Source organism: Homalodisca vitripennis, chromosome 3 (genome assembly GCF_021130785.1).
Source record: "Homalodisca vitripennis isolate AUS2020 chromosome 3, UT_GWSS_2.1, whole genome shotgun sequence".
Taxonomy (NCBI): Eukaryota; Metazoa; Arthropoda; class Insecta; order Hemiptera; family Cicadellidae; genus Homalodisca; species Homalodisca vitripennis.
The window spans coordinates 96356737-96373700 of NC_060209.1; the positions used below are offsets into that span (position 1 = coordinate 96356737).

Genomic DNA, 16964 nt, shown 5'->3' on the forward strand with positions numbered 1-16964 from the left:
TGTTCAATGGTAACTTAAGTTGTTGAAAAGCTGTAGAGACGTTGTAGTTATAATGTAGCCTTCCAGCAAATAATAAAATATCGTACTACGCGGTTGTTAACTTTCTTACACACTTGAATACTATAAACTTCAAAATACCTAGACTAGTGCACTCAATTGTGTACCTGAGACGATGATAACACATTTTCATCTAGATTACATTTTATTTTGTAATTTGTTTTTGATCTCTTCAGATGGACGTTGACTCCAGTTTTTACGAGTTAAGTCAGTGAAAGCGACCGATTTCAGACGGTGCACTTGACATAAGGTGAAATTGATATGAACTTAACATTCGCACACATAGTTTATTGTTTACGGCTACCACAATATTTACGCTTGAGTGCCAATCCTCGGGCATTTTCCGTTCCGAAACTGCATTTACTTTGGGGAACAATCAAAGTGAACTAACTGTACAGAATAATTACATAGACACAATTTCTAATATTAGAATTATCAGAGACATACTGAATACAATTCAAGAGAATGAATGCATATCATCGTACCTGTATATTTATTTTAAAGTTAATTCGTGTAAGTTATACGTGACACAATCTTCGTTTTTAGTTATGAATTTTCTCACCGGAGTTTCCACGGTTATTTTGGAGTATTATCACTATCACGTAACGTAACTATCACTACCTGACATCACTTCTTTAAAACTGCAGTAAACAGCCGATAATTTAACCACGCCAGCAGTTCACAATGGCCGGTGAGATCACCTTCACTGCAGTATTATAATACAATGTTATCAGCGCGTGGGGTGTCGGAAACAGCAGTAGCTGCGGGCTTGAGTGATCGAAGCGTCACTTCAGCGTTAAACGGCAATTAAAATCAATTTCACTCCCCCCCCCCCCCTCCCTCCCACTAATCATTCAGGCTGTGTTTGGAAATAGCCCGTTATTACCTTGCCCGTTGCCCACCCATTCTTTTGTTCCCCTTCCCGCCCGCTCACGAATGTGTCCAGACGATCCCCGTCACGCACGATCTTCTCGGTTCACGGCGATCTTGCAGTTTTGTTGTACATAGTTTGGCACGTTCACGCACTTTTTGCAGTGAGGCGGCGGCCTCATCTCCGATGTTTTGTGGCCGTCACACTACTAGGTTTGTGGTATTACTCTGGCAGACCAGATGTGCTAGGTTTGTCGAGAGATATTTTCACCACGTTCTATCGTGGTCAGTGTCAGCTCAAGGCACACACCACGCAACCTTTTCTACATCAACATCAATACAAGTTTGGTGTCGTAGGTGGTTGGTCGACGAATGCACACCTACCTTGACTGTATTCTGTAGTTTAGTTGTAACAAGAAGTGTTGCGTTTAGTTTTTTTATTAAATGCATGTTTTAGAGTTAGTGAAGTTGACACACAACATGGTTGTTGTGATTTCTGAATTACGCGTGTTCCAACGCTCTGGTATGATTTGTTTATAATTACCTTGTTTGTAATTATGTGTTGGGTTATTTATTTACCTGAAGAAGAGATCAGATTGCAGATTTCGAAACGTAGTGTTACTGATTTTTTGTATCAATGAACGATGGCAAATGTCCGGAAATCCTTCACAATCCTTCCATCGTCAATAACAAACTTCAAACAAAGAAATACAAGTTTGATTAATTAAAACTTGAGTACAATTCAGCAAGCATAGGCTTTTTGGGTACTTGTTTAATTTTTAGTAAAGTTTAGACTAAGATCGAATCTATTACAAAGTAGGAAACACATACTTAAAGCAAAACCTAAACTTCTACGTTCTTCAACATTGTTGCCTAACGTTAGCTACCGCGCCTTATCTTACATACACATCAGCGCATACAATAAAACAAAATAGTCTATAAGAGCACGTATCATATAAGTACAAGAATGTATTTCATTGTGTATTTGGTTCACTTTAACTTACATCTGATTCTATAAAATCTCAGTGACTGATTCTACAATATTTCCAGCTTCATCTTTATTTAATAACTCCTTTGAAGTATAAAGTTTAACGAGAGACACATGAAGGGCTTTATTGTGAAACAAGAGAGAGAAATCATCGATGACCCTTGCTCAATGTGCGTGCCATGTCCTGGGCCATTGTCAGCGAGTTGGCCGGCCCGGCCACAGGGACGATTACATCAATAGTTATGAATGTTATCATTACCGTGTATAACCTTGTTTTATAAATATATGGCCACACTAAAATTATATGAGCTTTTGTATGATATAGAACACTACACTGTCATGCATTGGTAGCGACTCATAAATTCCTATACATTTATAACTTGCTATGTTTCTTATAAACCGAAAACTACAAATGTTGTCCACCATTCTGACAAAATAAGCAAACAAAACTTCAGGGCGGGATTCATCTTTCATTTATTCATTTGACAAATAACTAAAAGATAAGTTTAATGTCTGTTATTGACGGCGGATGATTTGAAAAGATGATACGATTGCGGACATTTGCCGTTGCTATATGATACACAAATATACAACTGTATTGAAAAACCTGAAAGCAACACCAAAAAGGCTAGTAAAAAGTATAAAACTATTTAACATTACTTGACTACAATAATTATTAACGTAATACACAATAAGAAGTTTTCTAAATATAAGCAATCGAAGTTGGAAGCATCTAAATAAAATTATGTGATCGACCGCAAAGTCGTATTTCTGTTGAGATTGTGCCACTTTGGCTTCGAATATTCAAAAACCTACAACACTTTTAACAATCAAACAAATTTCAGTCAACAAAGCTCGACCACAAACAATGATTAATAAATTTTATACTTTTTTGTGAGGCCTTTCGATATTAAGGATATCTTCTTCAGACACATCACACTTTTGTATTTTTACAATATATTGTATACAATTGTATTTTAACAATATTTAAGTGTTAAAAATTGGTTTTTTTATGTTTTAATGTAAGTAAGTTAAATTTATTGTTGTACATTTTATAGAAATGTCTCCTAATTGCTCTCTCTTGTTCAGTTTGTGATATTTTGCAGGATTGAAGTAATATATGGTTTATCATCCCAAGCTTTCGTATTATTTCTGGAATAGAAACAGAACTTCCTCTATCGCCGTTGACGTTTTGCAAAGAAGCTTACCGTCAAGCTAAAATCTTTATTTTATAATTTCTGTATGTAAGATATTTTTGTATCGGATATGAACCGTGGATGATCTAAACATTGTTGGTGTTTTTTCCAGACTTTCCACTGTCCATATTATTTTCCAAATCGACAATGCAAGTGGTTGGCTAAAATGTTCTGGATATAATGTTTGATCCAAAGTTATGTTCCAAAAGTAAAAATATTTGTTATTACTATGGAATTTTATCAATACATTTGTTACAAAATGTTTATATTAAAACTGTTGGGTGTTACGTATGTTTCTTATAACTAGGTTTGTGGAGTTTACATATATCAGTAGTTTTGGGGTGTTTTACTATTTTTATTAGCCTATAAGCTACGAAAACCTTTCATAGACTCAACGTTATTGTTTATGCTTGTTATGTATAAAACAATAATGATTTTTCAATTACATAGCACCATTTTTGTTTTTTATATGCATACAAAATGCAGTGTAAATTTTATAAATTTGACAAGTGCCATTTTAAATATCCAGGATAGTACAGCAGAAGACATTTTTATAGAGAAATCAAATAAACAACTGTTTTATGTCTTTCGTGATATATGCAAAATACATTTCTTGATATATGATTTTGAACTTTGCAAAACAATAAAAGAAAATCCAGTTGTATTTACAACAAAATATTTGTATTATTTACCATGCACCTGTTCTTAACCTGAACCTTATTCAGTGATCATCGACGAGTACAAAAATATATAACAATATTAGGCCTATAGCCTTTGTGTGATTTAAAAATAAATCCCAGTAATTAAACGGAACATGGGTCGTTAACCAGAGAATCTTAGACCACACAGTGAAATTCTAACATATCTATAGGTATTAACAGAGATACCGTTAATATTTTATGATCACTAAATAGCGTATTATAAATGGCGGAGTTAGATAGTCTACCGTTATCGAGCCTAGGAACCAAAAATCAGGTCAAATAGCGTGAAGTGTGCTTGACCACAGAAAACTGTCTTTGTGCTTGACAATTGCTATCGGCTTAATGACCATAGATATCCCAGGCACACTGTTATGTATCTATGTAGGTTCAGATTAGATACTGCAAGTACAGTTATGAGGTAACCATTCAACGACAGAAAATCATGAACAACGAGAACTGGTACAAATGATTCCTGCATTGTTATACTACTATTATTGTTTACCAAGCATGATTGTTGTCAATGTTGTCAGTATGCACTATCACTACGGCTCCGCTACGGTGGCGCGGCGCGGTGGTGCGGCGATGAACTAGCCATGCGCAGCAGGTTACTACAATTGCGCACCCTAACCTCGCAGTTTTTGTCCATCCCTCGGTCTCTGGTTTACTGCACGCTCGAGGCGCCACATAAATTGGTCTTATTTAATAGCTACGCCTGACCGAATTGGCTGTAAGAAAAGAACAGATGAGTAGTCAAGTAGTGAAGTACTTGAAATGAACCTTGACAACTGACCTTGTTTGCGTACTCCGTTAATCAAACTAAAGACAACAGTGCATATCTTACTTCTCGAAGTGCCTGCCTACACTGAGTGTAAGTAGATGAGTGGATTAAAATTTTTAGTCCACAGCCATAATTTATACATTCCTAAACGTAAACATTTTGTAGTGGTTCGAAAGTGTTCTGTTTTAATCAGTCTGTGTCGGCTTTCATGTCTTATAAATATACTTTAAGAGATATTATTTTCATTCCAGGGGAATCTGTAGGGCATCGACATCTGTATCACTGTGATCTTGTACGCAGAGTTTGTTTTCCGGATACCAGCGACTCTATTTGTGAGGAAGTGCAAAGCAAGGAACCTAAGGCCAGACCTATAGGTACTGTATCGTGTCAAGTAATCTGCCAACAATATGATTCATGTTGTTCTTTTCCTACCCTTTTTTCGTATATAACTGATGAAGTCCCCGTTACGATATATATAATGGATTTTCAGTGCTATAGATGAGTACTTGTTACCTTGTTGATCTATTCTGACTGAAATAATAATTTGGCTGTGCATTAGTTGAGCCCATCATTAAGGGGGCTGGAAAATTTACCATCGTCTTCCTATCCGTTTGATATTTCGATAAGGAATTGACCTTCACACTTAAATTTTCCATATAGTTCAATTTATATATGCAACATCAACATTGACTGTTCAATCCCTTTATGGAATTTTGGTGAGCTTTATTCGAACCTTTTCACATTGGCTTTATAAGGAAAGACCCTTATGGGTACCGTGATGGAAACGATAAAATCGCAGAGCTAACAGATTTGTAAACAAACTGAGTGCAATAATGACATTTTAACACGTGACAGAGTAGTTTCGTACCTACGAGAGGGGATGAGGAGAATAAAACTTCCCCTCCAGAAGCCTATAAATAATATATTTATACAACATCAATTGAACTTGGTAAAATGTGGCAGTGAAATGTTCACCTAGAATTAGACCTATCCGCTTAATAAAATATAAATGTACTCAGATTTATTTTGTACTACCCGGTGTGGTATGCTGTTTAGATTCATCCCCCCTCTCCTCAAGCCAAATCCCAATTACGCAACTGTGGTAGTATTAGGTGTAAGACTTCCATTATGTTCTGTCGAGTTTATACGATACTCCGTTGTGTCAGTTTATTTTTATATACGAGTACATAAGATATAAAGTTCGATGACGGTGCATTCCCATCTTATATTTGGCTAAAAGAAACCAATAAATCAACGTGATCACAAGAGAATTTACTAAGCTATAAAGCTGTTTTTATACATTTCTGTTACTAATGGTTCCGGCAAAATTACTTTTCTGTCTCTTTATCCACCTGTTCGTATGTTTTCGCTAGATAATCAAGACGACTTGACCTATGGACATTGCATTTTGCATGTCATTTCTAAATAGCGTGGTTGATGATGGGGATGTCCCTCCATGTAATTTGGATGGGCGTCATTGAAGCCTGTCACTCGATACACTGTCGACAGTCTCGACTGCCTAGGGACAGTAGAAAGTTATAGTTTTATCATTATCATAGTAATTTTATCGTAGTTTTATTAATATTTCATATGAACTTTGCTGTAATCGGTGATTAATATGTATTGATTTAACCGTAGATAGAAAATTTCTAGTGAATGTATCCAGTTTTCAATCCAGACCATCAGAAGAAAAAATAAGTCAATTTTATGGAATCAATATTAGACTTCAAAAATCAGTTGAGGTTCTGTAAAAGAATGGTTTGGTACTTTGGATTTCTATTATAGGGTTGATGATTTCTACGCATGCCTTAAGGCGCAAGCCGCGAGAAAGTAGGTACAGTGGGCGGTCTGCGAAAGGTCACCCATACATGGCGTGGGATCTCTAGAACTGGAGATTGCAATCAAGGCTAAGGTAATAACACGACGTGTTCGCAGTGTAGAGGCCAGAGCTGCCGGCCACTCCACGCACACGAACACGATCTTTATAACGTAATCGACAAGTTTTAACGATTTTTACCCAGTTTGAATAAATGAGATCTATGAGAAATTATAGCAATAATTATAAAAGTGATTGATAGACTGAGAGACTCAATATATATTTAAACTGGCCGCTACCGTCCGCTTCCTGCATAAAAGCAAGAGTGCCATGACAATCTATGATTTAAATGCATTACAAGCAATCCTGAATTGGTTGATCGTTGATATGTATATATATATATATATATATATATATATATATATATATATATATATATATAATTTGTATAGGTGGCAATAGCCTAATTTAATTTGAATAAATATTTAATCACAAAAAGTACTTGCTCAGCCGGGACTAGAACCCTTATCTTGCCGGGTGAATGTGCTACCATTACACCACAGAGCTCTTACTTGTTACGATTCAATTATATTGTATTTGGCCGTATCTGCCACATGTGCGTTTAAATAACCAAACTAACATATGATCGGAAGACCAAATACCTGTCAAATGACTTTTGTTAACATTTATTAAATTTGTATAAGCGGCAATAGCCTATATTATATATATAAACCAACAGTAATTTTAAACCGAGAGGACTGAAACTGAAGATCACATCCAAAAGCACTATTTAATGTAGTAGTACGTACTATAAAAACTATGAAGAACTACTATAGAAACTATATATGTACGAAATTCCATTCCGTTGAAGAAATGATTGCAGTTTTCTTTATAATTTTCAGCAGACGCCATATTCCTATTTTTTCTGATAATAAACCAAAATTTCTGCGGTAAAGCTTTTTCATTTTGAGCAACTGTTTAGAGCTTCATGTGTTTAAGCAAATCTCGATGTTTTACTAATTTTGATTTACTTTCATTAAAACCACAGGAATACCTCAGAAAGGTGAAAGAGGCAGCATACTATTATCAAAATGCTGCCAGCCTTTGGTAAAGAAGCCAAATTTATCGATCATTGTTCGGGGTTCAGCAAACTACTACAATTAAACTCTCCCCTGCGATGTTTCAACACCGTCCGCCTGAGACTACACCCGGGAGTAGCTAAGGCGGCTGGGGTCCGGTCGTGTGCGTCCTCGCTGTTACCATATCATCTCCTGGCTATAAACCTCTTGGCAAAAACATCTCCTCATAATAGTCTTGGCTTGTAGTTGTAGATAGAAAACACTTTTCATTGCTTTTGAATTAAAGTGTTTCACAATTTGTAAAATACGAACATATTTGAATAGTTTTGATTGTCATTGTATTATAACATTGAATAAAAAGGTGATTTGTTTAATTAATAATTAATAAAGCATGTCTCCTGAAAATATTTTTACATATTTTGCACTTCGCATGCGTATTACATTAACCAACAAATACAAACAAATGTAAATTCGCAATAACCTACAAGGTAACAAAAAATATCAAATCCTAAACAATGTCTGCTTATTTAAAGCATCTTATTTTGTTCTTATTTATTTTAAGTATAAGAAAAATCCATAACTAATAGAAATTATGAAAATTAATTATAATATATTTCAATAAAGTATATAATAATATTTCAAGATGATAATACATTATAGATCAGAATAATATAAAATAGTGAATTTGTAAAAATAATATGGGCATTTTATTTTTGTCACGAATATAACTCTAGTCTGTACAAGATGAAAAATATTATTGTCAGAAACACTAAACACGTTGCACCTAAAAATACAGAGTGATTGTATATGTAAGTTAACGTAAAAATATTGATGTCCCTTTCTTAATTATAGATTTATTTTTTATGCAAAACATACCCTCTCCAGCCTCCTGGTACAGGTACAAATATATCTAATTTATTATTTATCATTTATTTTAGACTGAAATTTTAATTATATCCTGACGGTTTTTTATGTCATACACAATTTATGATAATTATAATATAATGTGATCGGACTAGTGTATATGACGGAGAACGCTCAGGTAAGACCGGAGTAGAAAGTCAACAGTGTGGGTGTCGTCGGTCGTACAGCGCTAGCACTGTCAGTGAAAGTGTGCATACCGTCGCCGCTCACCGAGTAGAGGTGGTATGTGCTGGCAACACTATACCCATACACCTGTCACGCCCAGTGTTCATATATAATTGAAGACGGCTACGTGCCATCATTCTGAGACATGAGAAATCTGATGTCACCGGGCAAGTATGACCTTCATTTGAGAATCTGCATTTAGCCGTTTTTCATCATCTTTACGCGCGTTAGTCTTCTACAGATGGTATTTTATTAATATTTAGCTCCTTTTTGAATTTTAACTAATTTTGTTATATAGTAAAATATGATTATTTCGGTCTATACTACAGTAACTACATTGCAAATAGGATAATAATAATTTTTTAAATGGATTTGGCAAATCAAAGGCCATTTAAGATGTCACGTTTTCAATAATCCAACCTGAGGTATGTAACATAGTTAATCATAGATTGCTTACACTTCAGGAAATTCTCTTCAGGAAATTCTGACGAATCTCTTCCTTCAGTAATCTGTATGAGCGGATGTTTTATTGACAGTCTCGCGTAAAATCTGTTGACTGAAGGTGGCTTTCTACAGCGAGGCCGAAATAAATCAAGAACTTCTTCAGTTAATTTCCCGTCATAGTTTTAACCAAAAACATGTATAAAGCTCAAGACTATGCCTAAGATCTTAAGAACTAAGAGTGTGTGTTAAAAGACATTTAATGCAAAAAAAACCTTCTGCAACCTTAGTCTCGTCCACCATTAATATTGAACTATACAGTACGATGTGTAAAGTAAAATTAAATAAACAATGTTTTGCGATTTGTATTTAGATTGAGCTTGTTGATGTACTGCATTGAGTAATTGTCGACCTTGATGAAAGTCACGTTTTGCAGTTCTTCCTTTCAATTTGAGTTAAAACGCAGTATTGTGTGTTTTGCGTAATGGACGACACACCATTGATGTACTGACGAGCCAACATTTGTTGTAGATCATAAAGAACAATCAACAAGTACAGAGCCTTGAAGAACGTTAGCACCTTCTTCCTTGTAAATCTGAAGTCTGGACGAATTGCATTCTCTCACTGAAATACGAACTAAGCCAAAGTGATAAACACAAACCTATGGTAAACACTAGGTAGACTCAAGAGTTCTTTTGCAGCTTTTACTTCCTTCTAACTATTATACTGACCAGACATAGACAGGCTATTGTCAGTTTTGTACTTTGAAACTCAAATTGGTTTTTGACTTTTATGACATGCTTTGCTTATTTGTAATTTACTGTAGCTTTTATTAAACTTCTGTAAATTCTTTTGTAATAAAAAACCTCTGCATTTAATTTGTGTATGATAACTTTTACTTAAAGTTTACGGGGCTCTCTTTCACACTCAAATAAAAACTGATTTATTTTTATAATTTTAAAAGATATTTCAAAATCTCTTGAAAGCTCTTTTTTATATGAATAAACAAAAATGAGATAAACGAGGTTTGTGGGTCTTCTATCTCTAATTGGTTTATATATATATTAACCAAATATATATATATATATATATATATATATATATATATATATATATTATTCATTAATTTTGTATAAAAGGCAATACCAAACCATGTTCGTTAAAATTTCTCAAGAAAATAAAATTCAAGTTTATTCATTAGTCCTGTGAAAACAATATCATACGTTAAAAAGAAAAGACTCTTAGTTCATGAAAACCTGTATAGTGTATAGTGTATACTGCAATGATGGTCATGGAAAAAGCTTTGTTTGAATTTTTAACTTTCAGCACATACTAAAATATTAATAAAAATCGCGTTTTACCACCCTTCTCCAATGTGGATGTTATTAGCAGTGTTAAGTACTAACTAGTATTTCTGGACAAAAGTTCGCTCACACCCCTTGGGGCTTTATTCCCTGTCTGTAATAATTTGAATGTGATTTTTTAATCTTATATAGAACACATAATAATTTCCCTTCAATTACTATTTAATTTAGAATGTGGCGTTTAGGTTTTACGTTTATAAAATATTACTTAGCACCTATTTAGGGCTCTAAAAATATTGCTTTTTTTTGCATAAGCACTATAAATATTTGAATTGTCAGTGTTTTATGACATTTAGTTACGTACGGTATTTTCCAGGCTGCTTGCTGTATCTCCAATAATTTAAACACATCATGCATTAGGTTCCAAGGCTATGGAGGTTGGTAGAATGGATGTTTGCTGAAGGGACTTGCATTCGGTATCGTTTGTGTGTATTGATGGTTAGCTCGATGCCATTACTCTGACGTGCTGCTTCCTGCCTGTGCAGGAAAAGGTCTTGTTCATACGGCATTGCAATCTGAGTGTATACAATTTTGTACAGTGGTGCTTCGATCCTCGGATGGCTATTGCAATTGAAAACTGTACAGGCAATCAGATTGTAAAAGAATTATCTTCAGCAATGTAAATTCTTCACTTTGACACACCTTTAAAACCCAGAATCCTCACGATTCAAACTCCGTATTAGAAGTTAGAATACCCTTTGTTGCCTTTATGTACAATATTTGTGCTTTTCATTAGTGACACTTGTTAAAACATTGCCAACCTAAACTAGACTACACATCTTTTAATTATTGTTTCCATCCCACTCTCCAATTATATTTATATACGTATCAGAGTCTGTTTCTTAGGAACTAACGAAATTAATCAATAAAAACTAACAGAATATTGATGATCCAATATGATAAATCAAATTAGTAAAATAAAAACTTTTCCTTGAACGCAAACGGAGTCGATGTTATATTGATACGCATTTCTGCCCACTTCCAATCGTTACTTAAACAGAAGATTAAGATAGTTTATAAGATATCCATATTAATTCAAATTTTTAAAGTAATTGATAATAAATTCTGTCATTATAATTGAGAGATAATACAATGTTAACTGCTAACCTTAACCTGCGCCTTAACCACGTCTTAGAAAGTTTTTAAGCAGAGGCACTTTAGTCGGTAGCTATCTTCATTTTACAAGCCGATTAAAGATATTAGTTTTGCTATTTTGTTGAAAGGTCCTCTTCCTCCTCCATATCCATCCTCCATGCTATTACAACATATAGTAGGGATCAGCACATTAACGTATTATTAGACTCGTACGATACATCCTTGGTATTACTAGTTAACCACGACCAGATTTAACAAACCCTAGTAAAGGTTTCAATTAGTTAATAGCAGAGTCCAGAGTATATCGAGACCCTGTCCTGTCTCGGGCAGCCTGGACTTGTCCTCTCTACGTCGAGGTTGCGGAGATGCTCCTATTGTAACTGATCCAGGGACAGAAGAGAAAGGTAACACATCATCAAGGTAATCGTCGTTCACACAGAACATGCGTTCACTGTTGTGTTGTTGTACCCATATTTATAGAGGAGCTATTGAATCTATATACAGGGTGATTGAAAAGTAAGTTGCACTCCCGCTTTACTTTTTTTTAATTTAGATAAATAAAATCTTTTTGTGGAAATCTTACTAGCAACACTAATAATGATAGTTTTCAAATGATTGACCCTCAGGGGAAAGGGGGCAGAGGGTATCTGAAAATTTTCAAATAGCACTTATAGTCTTATAACATATCATTTAAAGGCCTTGGTTAGACAGTGCAAAATACGCTTAAAAATTGAAATCGGACCACTCTACAATAAATGGCAGCCCAAAACGTATAATGTTGAAAAGTAAGTTGCAAACCACCCTCACTTGTTTATTATTGTAGATATGTGAAATCTGTTTGCGGAACTATTACTAGTTATAAAGGGTTACACTAATAATGATAGTTTTCAAATTTTTGACTCCCAAAATGTTTAAAAGAACTTATAGTCTTGAAACTTAACATTTTAAAAGCCTTGGTTTGTAAATAAAAAATACATTTAAAGAATTTAAAGAGGACCACTGTAAAAGAAATGGCAGCCCCAAACGTCACTCAGCATATTGTGATTTATAACGTAGAGACTAATTTTACAAGAAATAAATTAAGAAAAGATTTATTTGGGCAACTACAGATAAGTATTGTCGTATTAGGGAGGGAGTAGTTGGGGAAACTAATACCCTCTTGTTTATCGTGTTCTTAACTTATGCAATGCTTTTATCCAATCAGTTTCCCAATTTTCTATCAGTTCGCTTAAAAGGTTTGACTTATTCAGTTACCATACTGAGTACCTACTGAGTTTAGTTGTATTTTTTATTCAGAGTATGACGTAGAGACGTTATTATTGGGATAACACCCCTAACTTAATGTTATATGTGTAATTCAGTAACCCCTCTTCTAGAACGAATCGAGATAGATATATAAAAAGCTGAGCATTGTTGGACAACTGAGCGTATGTTGGCAGAATCGAGATAGATATTATAAAGTGGTGAGCATTGTTGGACAGCTGAGCGTATGTTGGCAGAATCGAGATAGATATTATAAAGTGGTGAGCATTGTTGGACAGCTGAGCGTATGTTGGCAGAATCGAGATAGATATTATAAAGTGGTGAGCATTGTTGGACAGCTGAGCGTATGTTGGCAGAATCGAGATAGATATTATAAAGTGGTGAGCATTGTTGGACAGCTGAGCGTATGTTGGCAGAATCGAGATAGATATTATAAAGTGGTGAGCATTGTTGGACAGCTGAGCGTATGTTGGCAGAATCGAGATAGATATTATAAAGTGGTGAGCATTGTTGGACAGCTGAACGTATGTTGGCAGAATCGAGATAGATATTATAAAGTGGTGAGCATTGTTGGACAGCTGAGCGTATGTTTGCGCTTTGTTCGATTTCAATATTTTGTAATGTTGTGTTGTATTTCGAAGTTTTATTGAATAAATGTAGTTACCAATTATTGATATTCTCATTTATTGAAGTCTTGGTTTAGGAACGACGATAAGTAGTGTGTACACTTTTAGTAATGAAAACATTATTAAATGACAGGAACATGGTTGAATAGACTGTATTACTGCATGGTCCACGGAGAGCAACTTGAACACTTAATTTGAAGTATGGAAGTGATCATTTCTTAATTAATTTAATATTTACTAAAAATATTCAGTATCCAGTACACATAAATAATTTGAATACCAAGTTAACATTTTAATAGTTTTATTTTCCTTTTGATAAATGTTTAAATGTAAAAGATAAACAAAATAAAAGAGTTGAAAGAGTACCTTCTTCAAGAAGGTTCCCACTGTGGTTAAGAATTTATTGTTCTTGACTTGCAGCCTTTCACTTCATATTCTGAAAGATTGTAGCAACGTATGCAGTTGATGCAAATTGCTTTTCAACATTAGACGTTTGGGGTTGCCATTTCATGTAGAGTGGACCGATTTTATTCTTTAAGTGTAGATTATTTACTGACTAACCTTTAAATGATATGTTACAAGACTGTAAGTGCTATTTAAAAATTTTTAGTTGCTTCCCGCCCCCTTTCCCCTGAGGGTCGAAAATTTGAAAACTATTATTAAATTATGTTTTGAAACAATAAACTATACGAAAATTCGTATAAATAATAATACATTCTATTAATTTGGCTTGATTTAATGTAAAGGAATCAAAACATGTGTAACGGAGAATTTTATTAAATTAGGCAATATAAATATCTGTAATATTCTTTACAAGTTAGAGAAGCAGAAAATAGTCTACTAATACTCGTACACGTTCTGCAGACTACGATTATAAACACAAAAAGGCTGAACGTGCAGAATAACACACATTCTCTGACTGGAACAACAGTGGAGTCAGTGTTAGAGTATGCCGTTGCTGGTAGTGTATTAAAGCTGGTGATGATTGAAATCGCAAATATATCATCAGAGAAGCATGATAAATGATAAAATATGATCAAGCGCGGGGTCAACGTTGCGGTGCGACGAGCGGCTTTCGTTTCTCTCTCTCCTCGCCCCATTTGCTGTAATGACATTGACAAACTGCCAGTGACGGAGTGCAGATCGTGCCCGGATAAATTATAAGTGCCCGGACAATTATGTCACAACACCACTGCCGGTGCCCGTGCCTCTTTATAGACCTCGTTGCCCGTAATTTATACACGGTGCCAAGTGATTGCTGACTCGAGACCGGGTGTTGCCACTCTTGCTAGATTTCGTCGGTGGTGATTAGGTCTGAGAAAAGCTGCTAGATTTCTTCCAGCTTGCGTAACTCGAGTGATTAGAATATGTATACCTGTGTATTAGAATGTACTTGGAAAATTGGTAATCATAGAGCTGATGAATAGTTGGGAATGGAGTAGGTAGAAAACTAGGTGTCTGAAGTACTATTGTGAACTCAGGTAGGTGGATAATCTCGTCCACAACTCATTATGTTTTACTAGATCCCAAATCAGTTTCATTTTCACCGTTAGTTCAACAGTTAAAACGGATAAGGGAGTGCCATTAGGTTTTAATTTTCCAATAAGTGCGAATAACATTTTCTTTATATTTAGTCCAGAAGAATATTTTTATAAACTACGTCGCAAATCACGTATTTTCAAACATTTTTGTGATGCAATATTCTGTACAATAGAGAAGAGTTGTAAGTAGTAACCTTCGCATTGGGAAATGCGATCGGCAGAGACGCGTTGCAGTGAGTAAGTTCTCCCCGAACTATCTCCCGTGTATAGGCTACCACGCTACACGAAAGAAAGATTCAGTACCATGTAGGTATTACATACGCAAGGTAGGGATGTGTTGCAAAATGGGTTCAGCAAGCGGAGATATGTTAAGTGAGAATCGAGTCAAAACTAGATATACCACATAAATTTATAAAAAAATACATGAACTTGTAATAAATGCATTAATTCTAGCGCTTCCTGGAGATGGGTTGTGGGTCACGAACTAACATTGTGAAATAGGATTAGCAGATATTGAAATGCTGCACGAACAATCGATTCACAATTGTATGTACCATATAAGCTGATAAAAAAGTTCAGTAACGTGTAATGCAGGCATACATTTCTAGCGCGTGCTGGAGATGGGTTGTGGGTCAGGACCTAACATTGTGAAATAGGATTAGCAGACAGTGAAATATTGTACGAAGAATCGATTCACAAGTGTATATAACATATAAGCTGATAAAAAGTTCAGTAACGTGTAATGCAGGCATACATTTCTAGCGCGCTCTGGTAATGGGTTGTGGGTCAGGACCTAACATAGTGAAATAGGATTAGCAAACAGTGCAATGCTGAACTAAGAATCGATTCACAATTGTATATACCATATAAGCTGATTGAAAAGTTCAGCAACGTGTAATGCAGGCATAAATTTCTAGCGCGTGCTGGAGATGGGTTGTGGGTCACGACCCTTGCATTGTGAAAGAGGTTTAGCAGACAGAGATACAGACGGGCAGCAACGTGTGAAAGTTTCACGTAACACAAAGTTGCTTCATCACCTGCCGGACTCCAGTCTGTACTGGATCGGTATTCTCTCAAACACACCGAAGTAAGTTTTATGTCCTACAAAGAATTAAATCAGGCCATTTTTCAAAAAACAGTTTGAAGATGTATCTATATTACTTCGACACAGCGCGTAAATGTCACTGTAATAGCTGTTTACAGTCCCATCTCTCTATACATGGACTGCTGTGAGATTCTCCAGTTTACCTCGTGAGCTGATGTACTGCAATGTTGCCCCATTACCATACAATAGCCGCGTGCTGAGTTCAGATGAAGTGTCAACACAGAAGATGGTCACGTTTCCCTGCGCTGGACATTTTAGAGATCCACTCTTCGACGATGTACGATTGGAAATAGCTTGAATATACTGAAAATACAGCATTTATTTACATCATTTATAATAATTTAAAACCCCTCTCTTTCTCCGCAGATGGTGGTGAAGGCGCGACTAAACCCAAAAAGACACACAGAGAAAAGTCCCAAATAAAAAATAAAAGGTATTGTATACCCTGTCCCCTTTATTAAGCATGCTATTCTGGTATGTGGACAAAAGAAGTAAATTTAGTTTTAAAGGAAAGCCCAAATTTGTTGAAGTGGAGTATTTCACGTAATTACCCCCTCCCTCTTTATATTCTGCACAAACATTTACCTATAGAGGAACATAAACAAGAAAAATGCATGATTGCAATTTTTAAAAACAATACTCCTTTTAAAGACAACTATGACAAACTGTTTTTCAGTGTTAATCTAAAATTGATATAGCTAACAAAAACAATAAATATTACGTAAAAAGGATATTTTTATAAAACCTTTTATATAACAAATTATTATAAAACATTAAATAAAGCTAAAAAGTTTTGTGGATCTGAAAGCCAAAGAACTAATCTATACAACATATAGAAATTATCTAAATTAATTATAATGTAACTATAACCTAATTAGTGGCATCAGACAAATTGTCACTATTACCAAAAAGGTACGATATAATTAATTTTAAAGAAAATTTAGCTGTTGCGAAA

The 16964-nt window shown here is 34.9% G+C and overlaps 1 protein-coding gene across 1 annotated transcript in view; it reads right to left on the minus strand.

Annotated features, from left to right (window-relative positions):
- Positions 1-16964, minus strand: part of LOC124358293 — a 208662-nt gene that overhangs the window by 85518 nt on the left and 106180 nt on the right.